The 18,618-nt window shown below is 46.9% G+C and overlaps 1 protein-coding gene across 9 annotated transcripts in view; it reads right to left on the reverse strand.

The window, feature by feature from the left end:
• Positions 1-18,618, reverse strand: part of ARFIP2 (ARF interacting protein 2) — a 286,324-nt gene that overhangs the window by 245,524 nt on the left and 22,182 nt on the right. Inside the window, exon 1 of one of the 9 annotated variants that reach the window (XM_085623540.1) lies at positions 10,040-10,061. The exons of the other annotated variants lie outside the window; for them this stretch is intronic. The gene's annotated coding sequence lies outside the window, so the exon portion shown is untranslated. Of the gene's footprint in view, positions 1-10,039; positions 10,062-18,618 lie in introns of those variants that run through there. 9 annotated transcript variants of the gene reach the window in all.

An 18,618-nucleotide genomic window follows, 5' to 3' on the forward strand; every position in this document is an offset into this window, starting at 1 on the left:
AAGAAACAGAAATTGTGGAAATATATTACCGACCAAAGACATGATGTGGTAGCACTCCAAGAAACCCATTTTAAACGCGCCAAGGAACGTCGCCGGAGACATAAAAACTACCCAATGATGTATAAATCCTCGGCAACCTCTAAACACAACAGGGTGGCGTTATTCTTTCACTTGTCATTACGGTTTACAACAGAGGTCTTGAAGACAGATAAGGAAGGTAGATACGTCATAGTGAAGGGTCACATACAGGGTTGTCACTGCACTTTTGCTACGCACTTCTGCTACGCTATTTGCCCTCAACACTGATCAAGCCTTGTTCTTACACACATTTTTTTCTGCTTTAGGGGACTTTGCAGAAGGAGTAATAATAGCCATGGAAGATTTTAATCTTACTTGGGGCTCGGGACAGATAGCACCCACCCACAGCGCTTGATCACAGGAAGCTTCCCTAAATCCTTGCAAAAAGCTTTCAGATATCTTAGCCTATTGGATGCGTGGCATACACTGTATCCGGATGATCGAGACTATATCTTCTTTAACCATTCACACAGAAGCAATTCTCATCTGGACTATGTTTTTGTAAGCAATACCTTAAACCATGCCTTATAAACGGCCACATTCTACCCTATAGCGCTCTCCGATCACTCACCAGCGTTCTTAAACTGACTAGGAGGCCCTGCCCCCGAAATACAAGAGGTTGTTCCTCCCAGGATCCTGCATTCGCAATAAACTAATGCGAGACACCCTGAGAAAGGCCATAAACAACTACTTTCAGGACAATGATCCAAATGACACTGCTCGAATAATTGGGATGCCTTTAAAGCGGCACTACGAGGGCAATGCATAGCGTTAAACTCCTCCCTCAATAAAAGAAAGGCTAAGGAAAGACAGACACTGGAGGCGGAGCTACAGATTGCAGAGCGCCTTCATAAAGAGAGCACTACTCTCCCACACCAGAAAAAGATCACAGCACCTAGAGGGAAACTAAACGCGATTTATAACAACCGGGCGGAGCTCACCCTTTTCCCCCTCCAACACACAAAACACGAGCAAGGTAACAAAGTGGGCTGTCACTTAGCAAGACAACTGAGGGTAAAAAATAAGAAACAATATATAGGAGACATCTGCAGTGGGCGGGATGGGATTAATACTCGTGACTCAGAGAAGGCCCATGTCTTCGGAAAGTTCTACCAATCCTTATACACTACAGATGAAACAGACAAAGGTGATTAGTTAAATTACTTACATAGTGTGACACTTCCCCAGGTCTCAAATGCTCAAAATGAACTACTAGGGAGCCCTATTTCAGAGGACGACGTTCTCAAAGCAATAGCAAACCTTAAATGACGCAAATCACCGGGACCTGATTGGCTAACAGCCCAATTTTACAAAACATTCACGACAGAACTTGTCCCCCATCTGGTTTCTCTCTTCAACTACATGGCCGACACAGGCGCGGTCACCGCTTCCATGAGTGAAGCACTTGTATTTCTCATACCCAAACAAGGCAAAGACCGGAGACGGTGTGGCTCTTACCACCCAATCGCATTGCTGAACCTCGACGCTGAATTATACTCCAAAATCCTAGCTACCAGATTGGACGACCTACTTCTAAGACTTGATTCACCCAGATCAATCTGGATTTATTAAGGGCAGGCAAACACACAACATCATCAGAAGGGTAGTCCACCTGATCGAAAAAGGCTCCAAAAGGTCAGTACCGACCGTCCTCTTAGCGCTAGACGCTGAGAAGGCCATCGATCAGGTGGACTGGCCCTTTTTATTCCACACTCTGAGGAAATTTGGCTTCTGTAAAAGATTCCAGACTATGATTATGGCCAACTACGTGGCACCCACAGCAAGAATATTGGTCAATGGGGTTAGCACCATGGTGTTTCCTCTCGGGAGGGGGACACGGCAGGGGTGTCCCCTATCCCCCCTGTTTGTCTTAAGCATCGAGCCATGATACGTCGGAACCCCAGATCCAGGGAATCCAATTCACTTCTGAAGAGCATAAAATGTCACTCTTTGCAGAGGACATCCTGTGGTCCCTGGCCTCACCTCACACCTCCCTCGCAGCTACTCTAAAGGAACTCCGCCGCTTTGAAGGAGTGGCGGGGTTTCGCATTAACCTGACCAAATCACACTTGCTCAACTTCAGTCAATCTTTATTCGATGATTAAAAAACATAATAAAAGCACATATATACAAACAGTTAAAAATACAATTAAATCACTATCAGAATCCTGACTGTTACTCCATATATGATGAAAGGGAGGCTAAATAAAACATTTCAATTGAGATAATTACAATCAGAATATCTCTGTAGTTGCCCTTAATCGCACCGCAACTCTAATAAAGTTCATAATACTACATAGTGTCAGGGGATCAGCAGCTTTTTGCAAAAAAATTATTGCATCTTTGGCATGTGCTAATTTAGCGCGCTTTAAAATTTCTACCATAAATCTGCGCCTAGGCATTGAATAAAAAGGACACAGGAGTACAAAATGAAGGGTGTCCTGCGGAGACCTATTGTCGCAGCCGCAGGCACCCTTCTGCTCAATCGGAAATATAAAACCTGGTGGATCAGCCAGTAAATATGGTAAAAGATTGAGCCTAAAACGGGACATTAAAAATCTATCCTGGGCGTTGTGCATGAGATAAAGATACGGCTCAAGTCCCTCCGCGTTTTTTACCAAACTATGGGCTCTCACGGTACTTTTAATCCCTTCGGCCTCTACTCTGCATGTAATTCTCTGGGCCAAAAATGATCTCTTGATCAACAACTTATCTTGAGCTACAATCGTTGTTGGTCTTAAGAATAGATCCTTACGGCCAAGGTTTTCCAAGCTGGTCAATACATATTTCAGCCATGGTATACTCATGCTTTTATCCCTTCCCATGCAATCACTAATAATTTGTCTTCCTAGAGTCGCCTCAGGATTTAACTAAATTTTCAGCCATGCCAAAATGGGTCTAATTTTAACCAGATCTTCTAAATATGGCCTCCCTAGTTCGCTATGGGCTATTACGGCTGGGGTACTCTGCGGGATCTTCAAAATTGAACGTAAAATTTTGTTTTCCTCCCGCTGTAATTGCTGGATGTTTACAAAGCCCCACACTTCTGCACCATAAGTGGCCTTAGAGCAGCAAATGGAGCCATAAAGATTCATTATTTGTTCAGGGGACCAACGACCCACTCTCCGCCCATAGCGTGCAATAGCACCCTTGGAGGATACCAATTTACAACAACGTTCCTCCACCAAGGGCTTAAATTGTAAAGAGCCATCAAATAGTAGACCCAGATACGAGAAAGACTACCTTTTCTAGTGTATGGCTTCCTATTTTATAGGAGAAGTTGGTATAGGGTTTATTGCCAGCTAACATCACGTATGATTTACCCAGATTAACCAACAGGTCTAAGGTTTCCATAAACTCTACAAATCCATCTATTAGGAGCTGTAAGCTCTTGGGGGTGCGTGCAAGTAGGACCGCGTCGTTCACGTATAAAAGTACCGGGATAGGACGCGATCCTACGCTTGGGCAATCAGTTTTTAAATTGATCAAGAACTTCTCCAGATTATTAATATAGAGTGAAAATAAAAAGGGGGCCAAGATACAACCTTGCCTCACCCCACTGGTGCATGGAAAAGAGGTGTCCCTATGTAATTCCCTCAAGATGTTAATCAAGCCCAAATCTATCCCCAAATGTATCATCATAGCCCAGAGTTTGTCCCTGTTCGCGTGATCGAAAGCGGCTGCCAAGTCCATGAACCCCAGGTAGATGGCTTCATTGCTGGCTTTGATGTATTTCGCTACCAACATGTACAGGTTCAGGCATTGATCACTTGTAGATCTTCCTATTCTAAAGCCGTACTGAGTGTCCGAGATGATATTATTCTCCTCAGTCCACTCAGTGAGGCGGTTTAGAATTACCCGACCCAAGATCTTAGCTGACACGTCGATCAGTGAAATTGGTCGGTAACATTGTGGGTTGTCCCTATTCCCCTTTTTAAAAATCGGGACAATTATAGCCGTGGACCAGGTTCGAGGGAGCCAAACCTACAGGCGGCATTTATAACTCTAGTGAGTATTGGGGCCCATAGCTCAACATTACTCAGGAACAGGTCCGGTGGTGTCCCATCAGGGCCAGGGGCCTTGTTTTTTGTCAGACCCTCAATTCCCACAGTGATTTCTTTTAAAGTAAAATCTATTTCCTGCCCCTGCTTTACTATCCCCCCCTCCTCTGGAACGATTACTGTTTTATAATTATATAGACCCTTAAAGTGTGTGAGCCACTGATCCGGGAGAATATTTGTCCCAATCTCTGGTACATTACTGTCCTGGAAACAAGGTTTGTTAATTATTCTCCAGAACTCAGTAATGTCTCTCCTTTCTGCAGCCTCCCTTAGATCACACCAAACTTCACCCTGTTGAGTTACTTTCCTTCTCTTAATCTCTTTCTTGTACATTAATCTACACTGGGCTACTTCTTGTTTGTCCCTTGGCCTTTTCTTAAGACTGCATTTAAGTTCCCTTAAGGCACGTGAACAGTCCTTGTCGAACCATCTCAGGCAATCAACTTTCCTTGCTGGGGCACTTGATTTTAGAAGTCCATCTACCAGGTTAGTTATTTGCCCGAATGCATCAAGTAACGGAAGCCCCTCCACTGTAGGGTCAAGGCACTGAACGATGAAAATTTTCCCCTTATCCATAAGGGATTTATAAAAGTTTTCCCCATCTATTTTCGACCACCTGAGCCGCCTCCCCTGGTCTGTTAGTCTCTGGGAGGTACTACCCAGCTGTTCCCTCCTATGCTGGGTCAAATGGGAAAGCTCCATTACCACAGGGTTATGGTCGCTGAAGGGACTCCATTCAATCCCTACGGATCTAATCCTATGTTTTAGGAAACTCGATGATACGATATAGTCAATAAAAGACGAGCAACCTCGACCCTTAAAAGTAGGAGGGAGCATCCCGTCATTGTCCAGGACCATCATATTCATCGTATGCACCAAATCATGGGTGTCTAAGAATTTGGTGAAGGCCCTCCCTTCTTGTGTGTGGCCGAAATGTGGTCCATTCTTAATTGGGCAATGTGACCATTCAGCGTCAGTAGGAAGTAAGGCTGGACAGAGATGGCAATTAAAATCGCCCTGGACTAGAATAGTGGGGGCTGGTACCCCCTTACTAGCTTCTATCTCTTGGTTTAGTCTGCAGTCCAAGTCCTGGAGGAATGTGTTATCTTCTCCTAAGATCCCCTTATTATAGATGTTAAGCACAATCAACCTTAGCCCTTTGTCCCTGTACCACACGGCCTGAAAAGTATCTGAGGACCAGGTCGGGCTTGTCCATACACCCTGAAGGTTTAGATCTACATATATGGACAAGCCACCCCTAGCTCTGCCTGATCTTGATTTTTGGGCTGGCACAAAGAAACATTAGTACCCTGGCATTTGAAAAAGACTATTGTCAACCACCCAAGTCTCCTGTAAACTAATTATCTGAAACCGTTTTACATACCGCCGCCACTCACAGTTATTAAATTTGTTTGCCAGTCCGGCAATGTTCCAGGAGATGAGTTGTAAACCTTCTTCATTTTTGTATTTGCCAGCTATACCGGCAGGACTAGGTATTGTCTTAGACAATCCTTCCCTTGTCCCTATATGTCCTAATACTAACCCGGTGCCCAATACTGTTTGCTCATTTCCCCTGTCCCTTATGTCACTCAGTGCTAAGGTATCTCCTCCTCCTGGTGAAATTGTATATGCTGGAGTTTTGGCTAAGCTCTCCCCCTCCCCCCCCACTTAGTATATCATCCTCCTCCAGAAGCCACGGGGCTGAGAGTGCATAGTTTTGAGGTGTCTCTGTTCCTATCTCTTGTGGTTCCTCAAGGATCGTGTTCTTCCCTTTTCTTCTTTGACAGGGATCTGCTGTGGATAAGATGCTATCAAGTCAATCATTCTCCTCTAGCGATGCCAGGGGACTAAACCTATTTCTCCAACTTAGTGGACCGGGGTTCCTCAATCAGGGGCCATCCGCAACATACCCTTGGGCCCTAAAGGAATTAGGTCTCTCCATAAGTCTCCCAAGTGATAACGCATCATAAGGTGCTGCATGCCTGGGATAAAAATATCCCAATGGCAATGATTTTACGTAGCTAGAATAATTAGTTGTCCCACATGCCATAATATGTTCCACTACTCTCTTGTCCCTGAAATTAACTATAATGCAATTGCCCACAATGTCCTTACATCTAGTGCCTACCCAATCCACCCTTCTGACATGTAAAATTTCCCCATTATCGTTTTCATTACTAGTCAAGGGTTTATTATTATGAAGCCAGTGTGTGACCTTATTGTGTAAATTTAAATATGACTCATTCTGGTTGCCCTTTAGTTCTGGTACACCTGCAAGAACTACTACGTAGGGGCATGCTTCCGGTGGTAGATTAATTGTAGGCAGGACACTAGGCAATATCATAGGGACATCCGCATCGGGCTGCTTTGTTAATTGCACCTTTTCGATTCGGGGCTGTTTTGTTAATTGCGGTGCAGGTAATATTTGCTCAGGTGGACCCTGGCCAATCTGTGGTGCCCTTGTATTTAAAATGGTAGCTCTATCCTGTTGCAACGAAAGATTCGGTGCTTCGGGAGTCAACCTCCCTAGGGGTTGGCCGACATTCTGCCCCATCGATTGGTTAGCCATCTGTGGGCCTATAATATTGTCAGAAGTAACTGTGCTGCTATGCGACTCCACTGTATGTCCCAGGGTCCTACCTCTATTTTTTACCTCGTTCAAGATTAACTTAACGGTCCCTCCCGCAGACACGCAACGGCTGGGCGGGTCGGTACCTTTCATTTTTTTTTTTTTTTTTTATTTTAAATTTTTTTATTTTCTCAATTCAGCAGCGCAATTCATTAATACAGACCATTATTTGTAACAAATAAATAAACATAACCCATATATAGACACAGAATAAAAACAGTATAATCAAACCAAAAAAAGCGTTATTAAATACATCATATCGTATCATATCATTGCTGTATCCAAGTTCTGATCGGTTCCCAAATAGCCACCCCCAGCTTTTTCTTTGCGATCCCTTTCAATTTATATAATGCCCATTCCATGTTATATATAGCAATAAGTTTTGCTCTCCAGCTTGTGAAGACTGGTGGCTCAGAATCCAGCCACTGGGATGTTATGCAAGACCGCAAAACTGACATACAAATAAATTTAAATCCTCTATCCGATATCGTCTGCCTCCCCATATCTGTACTGAATTCTATTCCAAACAAAACCAGAGAGGCTGTGATAGATATTGGTATTCCCAGAGATTGTGACAAAAACCGTTCAATATCCAACAAGAGTGGCTGTAAGGCAGGACAGGAGTAAAACATATGTAATGAGTCTGCTGCGTAGAGTCCACACCTTGAACAATTAGTCCCCTTACCAGCCTTCCATTTTGCTATTCTTCCTGGCGTATAATATAAATTAAACGCGGCCATATATGATTGACTTCTGAGACTACCAGAAAGCAAGATAGAGCTAGCCGTTCGCATTACTAATTGTAAGTCCAAATTAACCATCGACAATTTCTCCTCCCATATTGCCTCCTGTCTTCCTAAGTCGTCAGTTTGTATTAACATAAGCTCTGCATATAATTGCCCTATTTTGCATTTACCTTTTATTAAATCCAAGACATGGATTTGTAATGGGTAGCATTTTCCCCCCACAATTGCGGCCTGTAAAGCACTTCTTAGTTGCAGATACTTAAAGAAATCCGCCTTTCCGACCTTGAATCTGCTTTGTAGGGTTGAAAAAGATACAATCCCGCCCTGCTCTAGCAGATCACCAACTAACCTAATACCCAGGTGCGACCACCTACGCATATCACCAACTAACCTAATACGGGTCGGTACCTTTCAAATGAGCAAACCAGGACTTCACCTATTTAGGTATTAAGATTACTCCAAAGTTTACGGATCAACTCCGAGGCAATTGAGAATAGACCTAAAGAGTTGGGCACCTATGTATTTATCCTGGCTAGGACAAAAACATGCCAATAAAATGACGGTTCTACCGAAACTGCTGTATTTATTTCAGGGACTTCCAGTAGAGGCAGACCGAAGTTATTCTTCAGCCCTGCGCTCCTTGGTGACTTCCTTTATATGGCAATAGGGCAGAGCCTGCCTTTCCAACCAGTTATTACGACTACCTAAATCGTCGGGGCCTAGCACTACCTAACTTTTACTTTTATTACAAGGCTGCCCAGCTAGGAGTAATCCCTGAGTGGTCTGTCTGCGAGTCAGACAAACATTGGCTCTACATGGACAGAAATATATCTGCGATCAACTATGGAAATCAAACGCAGACCGACCTCCCCATGCATACCTGAGCACTCCCACATGAACAACCCTTAAAGTATGGGAGGGGGTAACTAGATTAGAGACCTCTCGACCTTTCCCTCTCCCTTCACTCTAATTTACTTTAATCCGGCATGTCCTCCTGCGTTACATTTAGGACCTTTTGAGGCATGGAGGGAGGGAAGACGCCTCACTGGTCCGGATGTATTTCATAACTGGAACATGTGCACTCTTGAAAATTGCACACAGGCTTTCAGTCTCCCCCATGGAACGCTCTTGCTATAATCAACTTATACATTGGATACAGCAAACGGAGACAAGTGAGGCTGCCACAAGGTCCCCAATGCTTATTGAGCAATCTGCTGGAAGGAACCATCTCCTTCCTCTACATCCTGTTAATAGACACCCTATGCACCCCCAGCCCACGACATATGGCACACTGGGAACACACACTGGGGGGCCCCACTGCAGTAACTCAATGGTCCAGACTGGTGCGGGATATACCCAGGTGTAATCACTCCATGGGTTTCAGAGAGGCCCATTACAAACTTTTTTTTGATTGGTACCTCTACCCCACCAAACTTAAGAGAATATTTCCCGGGACCACCTTGGATCTCTGTTGGAGGGGCTGTGGGTTGCCGGGTGATTGTAAACACATCTGGTGGAGCTGCCGTTAGATCCGCCCCGTTTGGACTGAAAATGAGTGCAACTTAAAGAAATCCTGGGGTACTGCTTCCAGATGAACCTGGTTTTGTACTTCTAGGGTTTAGGAGTGATTCCCTTAGATATCAGACAAGCGGAGACTAGTTGGTTATGTGGCTGGCTATGCATGGCAGTGGCAGCAGCATGGAACCGAGTGGAGGCCCCCTCGCTGCCACAGCGGCACGCGTGGCTATGGAGGGCGGTTACGGTGGGGCGTGTGGCGGATAGCCTGATAGACTCTTACAAGAACTGTGAATAGGTGTGGGGCCCTTTGGTGAACTATCGTTCCAAAGGCCTGCCCTTCTGTGCGTGCCCTACCAGAACGAGGGCCTGGCGTCTGCTCCAATTGTGAATGCACAGAGCCTCTGGGGAGCTGGCCACGGACACATCCTGAGCCAATGTTGTCAAGAATTAGAATGACGCCTCTCACGGGAAACAAAGCTTTCCCTTCTTTCTGACACTCCCACGTACCGTTGTTTGCGGGAGGGGGGGTGGGGTTGTTTGGATCTTCTTATAATGGGCAACCTGTTTTACCAGTCCCTTGGCCGGCTCTGTATTTATGAACACTGGACTTTCGCAAGTCGCAATCCAACTCTGAGCAGAGCTGTGCCGACTGCTTGTTTATATTGTGAACCGATCTGAAAAGATAACTTTGGGAGAAAAAAAAAAGAGTCGGATCCCTGAAACGCTGCCCTGTGTGGGGGTCGTGGTGGAGTGACTGCACCCGAATGCACTCCTTAGAGAGCCACGCTGGCACCAAACCTCAACAGGAGGCAACAAACCAGAAGAATTGAAAGCAGAGAAAATGAAACCAAGTGCAGCAAGCCTCGGCTGCTTCCGTGACGTGGCAGAGGGAGCGAAGGGAGCTTAGAAGCCCGTGTGCCTGCAGACGTGGACTACGAGGGTCACTGCGCGGAAACATCTGCGCACTCTGGGAAGAAAGGCGCAGCGCACAGCCGCTCTCAACTTACAGCAAACAACGCTTGGAAGCGTCAAGAGGTGCATCCGGCGACAGGACGGGGGGGAGGGGAGAGCTTAGAAGCCCGCGTGCCTGCAGACGTGGACTACGAGGGTCACTGCGCGGAAACATCTGCGCACTCTGGGAAGAAAGGCGCAGCGCACAGCCGGTCTCAACTTACAGCAAACAACGCTTGGAAGCGTCAAGAGGTGCATCCGGCGACAGGACGGGGGGGAGGGGAGAGCTTAGAAGCCCGCGTGCCTGCAGACGTGGACTACGAGGATCACTGCGCCGAAACATCTGCGCACTCTGGAAAGAAAGGCGCAACGCACAGCCGCTCTCAACTTACAGCAAACAACGCTTGGAAGCGTCAAGAGGTGCATCCGGCGACAGGACGGGGGGGAGGGGAGAGCTTAGAAGCCCGTGTGCCTGCAGACGTGGACTACGAGGATCACTGCGCGGAAACATCTGCGCACTCTGGGAAGAAAGGCGCAGCGCACAGCCGGTCTCAACTTACAGCAAACAACGCTTGGAAGCGTCAAGAGGTGCATCCGGCGACAGGACGGGGGGAGGGGAGAGCTTAGAAGCCCGCGTGCCTGCAGACGTGGACTACGAGGATCACTGCGCCGAAACATCTGCGCACTCTGGAAAGAAAGGCGCAACGCACAGCCGCTCTCAACTTACAGCAAACAACGCTTGGAAGCGTCAAGAGGTGCATCCGGCGACAGGACGGGGGGGGAGGGGAGAGCTTAGAAGCCCGTGTGCCTGCAGACGTGGACTACGAGGATCACTGCGCGGAAACATCTGCGCACTCTGGGAAGAAAGGCGCAGCGCACAGCCGGTCTCAACTTACAGCAAACAACGCTTGGAAGCGTCAAGAGGTGCATCCGGCGACAGGACGGGGGGGAGGGCAGAGCTTAGAAGCCCGTGTGCCTGCAGACGTGGACTACGAGGATCACTGCGCGGAAACATCTGCGCACTCTGGGAAGAAAGGCGCAACGCACAGCCTAACTTATAGAACACAACCGCTTAGAGGCCCCAAGAGATGCGACGGGACCGAAGGGGCAGAGATGATTAACTCACTCTATCCCCCTCTGGTTACAACGCGCACAGCAGTACCAGGGCCCCTAAAACCAGAGACCGGCCAGCAGGACAGCAGCCTTTCCATGCACGTGGTGTGCACAGGAGTGTGCAAGGAAACGGGACACCACGGGGGAGGGTGTGAGTAGCGCGGACCGGCTTCGGTGGCAGGGAGCCAAGCCCAGCACTCGGGCCCTCTCTCCTGACGTGGCACTGCCACCACCAAAGCATGGCGTGTGTGAGATATTTTATTACATCGGTACAGCGCCTCCTCGTCTGCGTAGCGCCTAGCAGATCATCCGGTGTGTGCTGAGACGGAGCGTCTTCTGTTATACACATCGGCATAGCGAGGTCTCGTCTGTATAGCGCCTAGCAGATCACCCAGTGTGTGCTGAGACGGAGCGCCTTCTGTTATACACATCGGTATAGCTAGGTCTCGTCTGCATAGCGCCTAGCAGATCATCCGGTGTGTGCTGAGACCGAGCGCCTTCTGTTATACACATCGGTATAGCAAGGTCTCGTCTGTATAGCGCCTAACAGATCATCCAGTGTGTGCTGAGACGGAGCGCCTTCTGTTATACACATCGGTATAGCAAGGTCTCGTCTGTATAGCGCCTAGCAGATCATCCGGTGTGTGCTGAGACGGAGCGCCTTCAGTTTTACACATCGGTATAGCGAGGTCTCGTCTGCATAGCGCCCAGCAGATAACCCGGTGTGTGCTGAGGCGGAGCGCCTTCTGTTATACACATCGGTATAGCAAGGTCTCGTCTGTATAGCGCCTAACAGATCATCCAGTGTGTAACGAGACGGAGCGCCTTCTGTTATACACATCAGTATAGCGAGGTCTCGTCTGTATAGCGCCTAGCAGATCATCCGGTGTGTGCTGAGACGGAGCGCCTTCAGTTTTACACATCGGTATAGCGAGGTCTCGTCTGCATAGCGCCCAGCAGATAACCCGGTGTGTGCTGAGGCGGAGCGCCTTCTGTTATACACATCGGTATAGCAAGGTCTCGTCTGTATAGCGCCTAGCAGATCATCCGGTGTGTGCTGAGACGGAGCGGAGCGCTTTGTGTTATTTATATCGGTATAGCGCCTACCACCTATGGGGGCGTGTAGTGATCTGGTAGGCAAGGCGTGAAGCAATAATAAGGGATAGTTAGGTTGAAGTTTATTTTTGGAAGCTAAGCATATCAAGACAGATGCAGCTCTACAGGGGAAGGCAGGTAGAATGACCAACAAGCTAATGTTCATACTAAAACATTCCTATTACACAGTAGGATTCTATTAAAGGAACACCACTTAAAGAGATACACCATTACTACACATCTCGCCTCTTAACAGACTTCAACACTTACTACAATTGTACCCCAAATCAAAAACAAAAACACAAATTAAAAAATAAAATAAACTCAAATAAGATAAAATACAGATGAGCAACATTCATTCAACAATTAGAAACAAACCAAATCTTCCAAGTTTCTTTGGAGTAATAATTCGTCTTCCACGTTTGCTAGATTTGTTATCTATGGTGGAGTCATTAGTCACCCCTCTACCTTGTGAGTCCAAATCCCTAACACCCTCCTGGTGTTGACCATCAGTCTCTTCCAACCCACTAGGGGGCCGACTACAGATGTGATCTTGAACATGAGGAACTTCACCATTAACTCCCTCATCCAACATCTGAGGCTCTTGAGGTGTATCCAGTAAAGGTATCATCGGTGTAGAAGGAACTATGTCCATCCACCAATAGTCTCTTCTCCCTTCCAAAACACATTGGATCAGCAGAAATCGCAATGCGACTCATACGATGGACACTGCCATCATCCAGTTGCACAGTGTTTTTCAGGACCTTAGTAACAGTTCTTGCGTAGAATAGAGGCACCCTGTAGTAATGGTAGAAAAGGTCCAGTGACCAACAAGCTAATGTTCATACTAAAACATTCCTATTACATAGTAGGATTCTATTAAAGGAACACCACTTAAAGAGGTACACCATTACTACAGGGTGCCTCTAGGAAGGTCTCTCCTCCTTCCGCCAAGTAGCTGCTCAGTGGCCCTGCTCAAGAGGTTCGGCGTCACACATGGATGTATTTGCACTTATCTACGACACTCGACGACAGCCTTATCAACTGCGACCCCCCCCCCCAGTGATAAACATGAGAATGACACTCACATCTAGTGACAGCCAGAGACTAATCCACGCCCACTGTCTGTAATGAACCATTGACAAGCGACGCCTTCGCCTTTCTTCAAGTCAACGCCTTATTTTACACATACAGTGGAAACATTATAAACTTCTGAATTTACGAGTTTCTTGCATGCATTTGAAAATCCCTCAAGATAATGCATTTCCTTTTTAAAATGGTGAAATAAACTTAAATAAATTCGAAAAATAACACCTAAAAAGGTAAAAAATACACTTACATCTTCACAATGCAGATATCACTTTGAATTACCTGCATGATTAATAAAATATTTTTAAAAGCCACCGATTGTTACCATTTCAGAGCTATATTAATGTTAAGTGATTTAATAACAATTTAGTTATAAACCTCAGAAGAATGAAATGCTGAACAGTCCTTCCGTGTGTGTGACCTTCAGCTCACACCAGATGTCAGCAAGGAGCGTTTAACTGACTGAGACATCTTGCCAGCTACAAAAAGTATCACAACTTCCAGTGTTTACAAGACTATAAAGCTTCAAATGATAAAGCAAAATACCCCCAAAAGAGATCTAGATTTTGTAATTTTTTACCATAATAAAAAGCGCTTCGACACGTCGTCGTCGGGGGTAGTAAGCGCTATATAAATGCATTTACAATAGTTATAATACAACATTTTGCCGTCAATCCGAGACATTCATTTTAATGAATCATTGCTTTTCGTCCAGTAAGTTGATAAGTTATTTGATGAGGCACTGGAACTAGATATAAAAGTAAACACAAGGAGATGATGGACGGAACGCTGAAACTTTTCAGACACTCACCCCCAATTACAGATCTGGGTTGAATACATTATCATTCTTTAGCTCACTTCGCCACCTTAGTTCAGACCCAGCAATATGCAAATCAGTCCCTGTGCCTCATGAAAACACTCCAGCCCGAACTGATATGCCAGGTCTTCCCTCCCTGAACCGGAAAAAGCATCCTGGGACCGGTTTCAGGGCATCACCCTTCATCAGCCAGGCTAGCTTGAATCCAGTGGCAAAGTGAGCAAAGGACCCACGTCTGGGCATACCCTGCCAACTTAGGGCGAACAAAGCTAACACAAGGTGATGATGGGCGGACGTGGGTCCCATGCTCTCCGTGCCACTGGGGGCAAGCTAGCCTAGCTGATGAGGGTTGTTACCCCGAAACCGGTCCCAGGATGCTTGGCAGTTGGGCTGGACTGTTCCAATGGGAACAGGGTCAAGACTAATTTGCATATGGCTGGGTCTGAACTGGAATGGCATGGGGAGCAAAAAACAAAAGATTTAGGCCCAGATCTCTGTACTGGGGTGAATGTTTGACATTGTGCAGCATTCTGTCCATCAATTGTTCTTTTTGCATTTGTCACCGCAAGTGGGAGGGGTATGCCCAGACGTGGGTCTTGTGCTCTCCATGCCACTGTGGTCAAGCTAGCCTGGCTGATGAGTGGTGATGCCCCAAAACTGGTCCCAGGATGCTTATACCCAGTCCAGGGAGGACCTGGCGTAGCAGTTCGGGCTGGACTGTTCCCATGGGGAACATGGTCAAGACTGATTTGCATTTGGCTGGGTCTGAACTGGAATGGCATGGGGAGAAAAAAACAATGGATTTAGGCCTTTTTGCACTAAATATAAAAATTGCTGTCTATGATAACTTGAAAGTTTGTAACTCAAGGTGCGGAGTGTTTATGAAAGAATCTGTTGTTATGTTTGGCTTCAAAGCACTTTCCTTCTGCTAGGTAGAGAGCTGGTAGGTGTTCTGGCAGCCCCTGATAGGGAGAGGGTCTGCTTTCCTCTCGTAGAGTGCAGTGGCGTAGGGTGGTGTAAACTAGAGTAGCAAAGAGTGCAGTGGCGTAGAGTGGTGTATAATAGAGTAGCATAGAGTGCAGTGGCTTAGAGTGGTGCAGAGTGGATTAGAGTTCAGTGGTGCAGAGAAGAATAGAGTGATGTAGAGTGCAGTGGCATAGGGTACAGTGCTGTAGAGTGCAGTGCCATGCAGTGGCGTAGAGTGGCATAGAGTGCAGTGGCGTAAAGTGCAGTAGAGTAGAGTGCAGGGTGGGAAGGAAATGATGCAAGATGGAATGTACTAGAAGCTAAATGGACAAGGATATAAGAGATGGGCTGAGAACACAAGCACTAATATAGAGTGCTTGAACACAAAAAAAAAAAGTTTCAAAAACGGGATCACTGGAAGTACTCAATTACTTGGTCCATGCCCCAGGGGAGGGCGAAACACATGAAGAGGACATGACGCCTGCATGTCGTGACACACGGGAGTGAAGCAAATGAGAGACATGCTGATGCTAACAAATGGTAAGCTATGGGTGGACTGTAAGCCCAATGTGTGTAAAGAAAAATCAAAGTCTTGTACAGACAGCGCTTGCACGGTCTAGGTTAAAACTATTGAAAACAATGGCAACCCGATATACCCACGGGAATCTGAGTAACTAAATGTATGCACAACTACGGTTCACTGCAGTCTTAATGAATCCATTTATGACCATAGGAAATCTGACTCAGCACAATTAATGTGGGGGGGGGAAGGAAGGAAGGAAGGAAGCAAGGAAGCAAGGAAGCAAGGAAGCAAGGAAGGAAGGAAGCAAGGAAGGAAGCAAGGAAGGAAGGAAGGAAGGAAGGAAGGAAGGAAGGATTAAACGACTAAAGCCACAGAACTAAAACAGCACATGCCATTATCAATCATAGTGCTACATTCCCAATCGGTCTGTTCTAATGCTGATGATTGTTCGCTGCTGGTATTGATTTTCAAGCATATCATCAGGACAAAACAATTGGTCTTAGGAACAAATCTTGGAATAGGGCCATTGTAAGAGGATGAAGTAAGCGTCATTCGTGAGTATGGAGGTTCCAGATTATAGGGGCACACTTTGAATTGAATGTTTTCAGGAGAATCAGGAAAAACCTATGCAATATAGGTGCGGTATTGCCAGTTAGACCATGATTGCTGGCAGAGGGAACCTTCACTGGGTCAGGACACCTGGCAGCATGGCACACCTTTCCAGGTACTGCCCATATCTCCCATACCAGCCTTGCACTCCAAACCCGTCCATCTCTCCTCTCAATTACCACTTCTGTTTGTCACTGCCCCACTCTCCCATCACTGCCTTCCTCGCACCCATCATTATCCGCCTCTTCCCCGTCACTGTCCACCTCTCCCCTCCTGCTTTCGCCTCCTGTAAGTGGTGCCCAACCACGTTTCCTGTCACACTGCACTCACTTAGGGGAGAGGAGTTGGCCTAACGGCTAGGGCGCTCGACCTCGAATCTGGGGAACTGGGTTCGACTCTCGGCAATGACCCTGAACATCCTGTGATTCTGGGCAAATCAATTAATCGTCCCGTGCCTAACAAAAAAAAACAACAAAAATGAATGTGTCCTCATGTAATGCAACTGGTGCTATGTAAAGCGCTGTGATACCCGATTCGGGTCAAGTTCGCGCTATATAAAACTCTGTCAAATAAAAAATAATAAAAACAACAACAACAAAAAACTGTCTGTGCTTACCCTAAGTATTTTAAAGGTGCCACCCTGCTGCATTTGAGATTCACCTCTGCTCGGTCCCTGGCACTGCAATCTGTCCGAGGAGTATTAAGACAGATAGCACCACACAACCACAACTGCCTACGAAAAGAAGACCAAAACAAGTAGAATCTACACAATGACTGCGACACAGTCATCACAGTTATTGGCTATGTGCGGCACCATTTAGGCTGCTTTCTGTAAAAAGGACACAGGCTCGAGTTTCTTTGTTGTGGAAATGATGCCCCCCCTTCAGAATAATATGGTGCACACCCCCAGAAGGGGAGGTTCCCTACTTTAAAGATCTCTAGTGTAAGGTGCTAAAAATTAACCAATAAAAAGAGTATTCTGCGTTTTGCAGGGAGACGGAAAATCCCCTTTCATCCAGATGTGTCACTTGATGCTGCATGGACAGGTCGACATCTAGGTTTACAACCCGCTTAGCAACTGTGTTTGTACGACAGCCAAGTGCAGTGCGGCAGATGTTAAAAAGTCTCACCAATGAGAAGGCACCCCCCATCTCCTGTGTTGGTGGGGTGCGGCTTCATATTATTCCTTCTCCCTTGACCGTCCATCACGATCAGATGGTCTATGAATGAAGAGTATATCCTGGTCTTTCCAGGACAGAGAAGTTTCAGATGCAGTTGAGTGTCACTGACACAACTGAAGATACATCTTCTGTACGAGGGAATTGCGGCTGCCCGCGGCTCACGCAGTGTGCCACCTAAAAGGGCGGCCACCTCAGTACCACTTAGGCACACTACATCCCCTCTAGTCTTGGGACCCTGGGAGGAGTCCCACAGCCTGACAAGTGGGCCGCGTCATTTTCGGCGCACTGAGGGTTGGGGGAAGGTATTTATACCTGCCCCCGCCTTTCGGGCGCCCTCTTTGCTGCCGGACACGCTAGTCCTTCGGGCGGTTGGAAGCCTGAGCAACAGGGGGCTTGCCTTGCAAGGGTCCACCCTAAAAGGGCACGAGTAAAGTGGTGGACCAGTGGTTCACGGTATTCAAGGGGGGAATCCCCTCATAACTGGTAGCACCGATTGGACTGGCCACGTGCAATTTGGCTCTTCAGGGGGGTAGGGCAGCGTAGATCAGTCACGGCTGCCTGCCTTTGGATTGCCTGTAAGTTAACCCACCATGTTGCATACTTTTGTATACCCGGCGTGTTGGTGAGGAGCACGGTTAGATAGGACTATTTAATGTTTTTGTTTGTGTTGCAGGCGGAGTTACAGGGCGATCCGGAGGTGGAAGGGTACAGAAGGGTATCTCTTCAGGAGCACAATAGGGGTGCCTGTGCCAAACCCCAAGAGTCTTTACGGCAGGACCCTGGAGAAAGGATCGTTGGCGTCCCGCTAGTCCTTCAGGCGGTTGGAAGCCTGAGCAACCGGGGGCTTGCCATGCAAAGCTCCGCCCTAAAAAGGGCACGAGTAAAGTGGTGGACCAGTGGTTCACGGTATTCAAGGGGGGAATCCCCTCATAACTGGTAGCACCGATTGGATTGGCCACGGTGCAATTTGGCTCTTCAGGGGGGTAGGGCAGCGTAGATCAGTCACGGCTGCCTGCCTTTGGATTGCCTGTAAGTTAACCCACCATGTTGCATACTTTTGATTGAAATAAACCTGCAGCAATCTTTTCCCAACCAAGAATTGTGTTGTGTATTCATTTATTCCATTGTGCATGCTAACTTTGCAAACGGTGGGGAGTGTTGCCTATATAGGTACTAAAGTCTTATCGGTTGAACTAAACATGCATTACAAAGTGCAAGAGCTCTAAAGACCTCCTCGCACAC

This window comes from Triturus cristatus, chromosome 8 (genome assembly GCF_964204655.1).
Source record: "Triturus cristatus chromosome 8, aTriCri1.1, whole genome shotgun sequence".
NCBI classification, from domain to species: domain Eukaryota; kingdom Metazoa; phylum Chordata; class Amphibia; order Caudata; family Salamandridae; genus Triturus; species Triturus cristatus.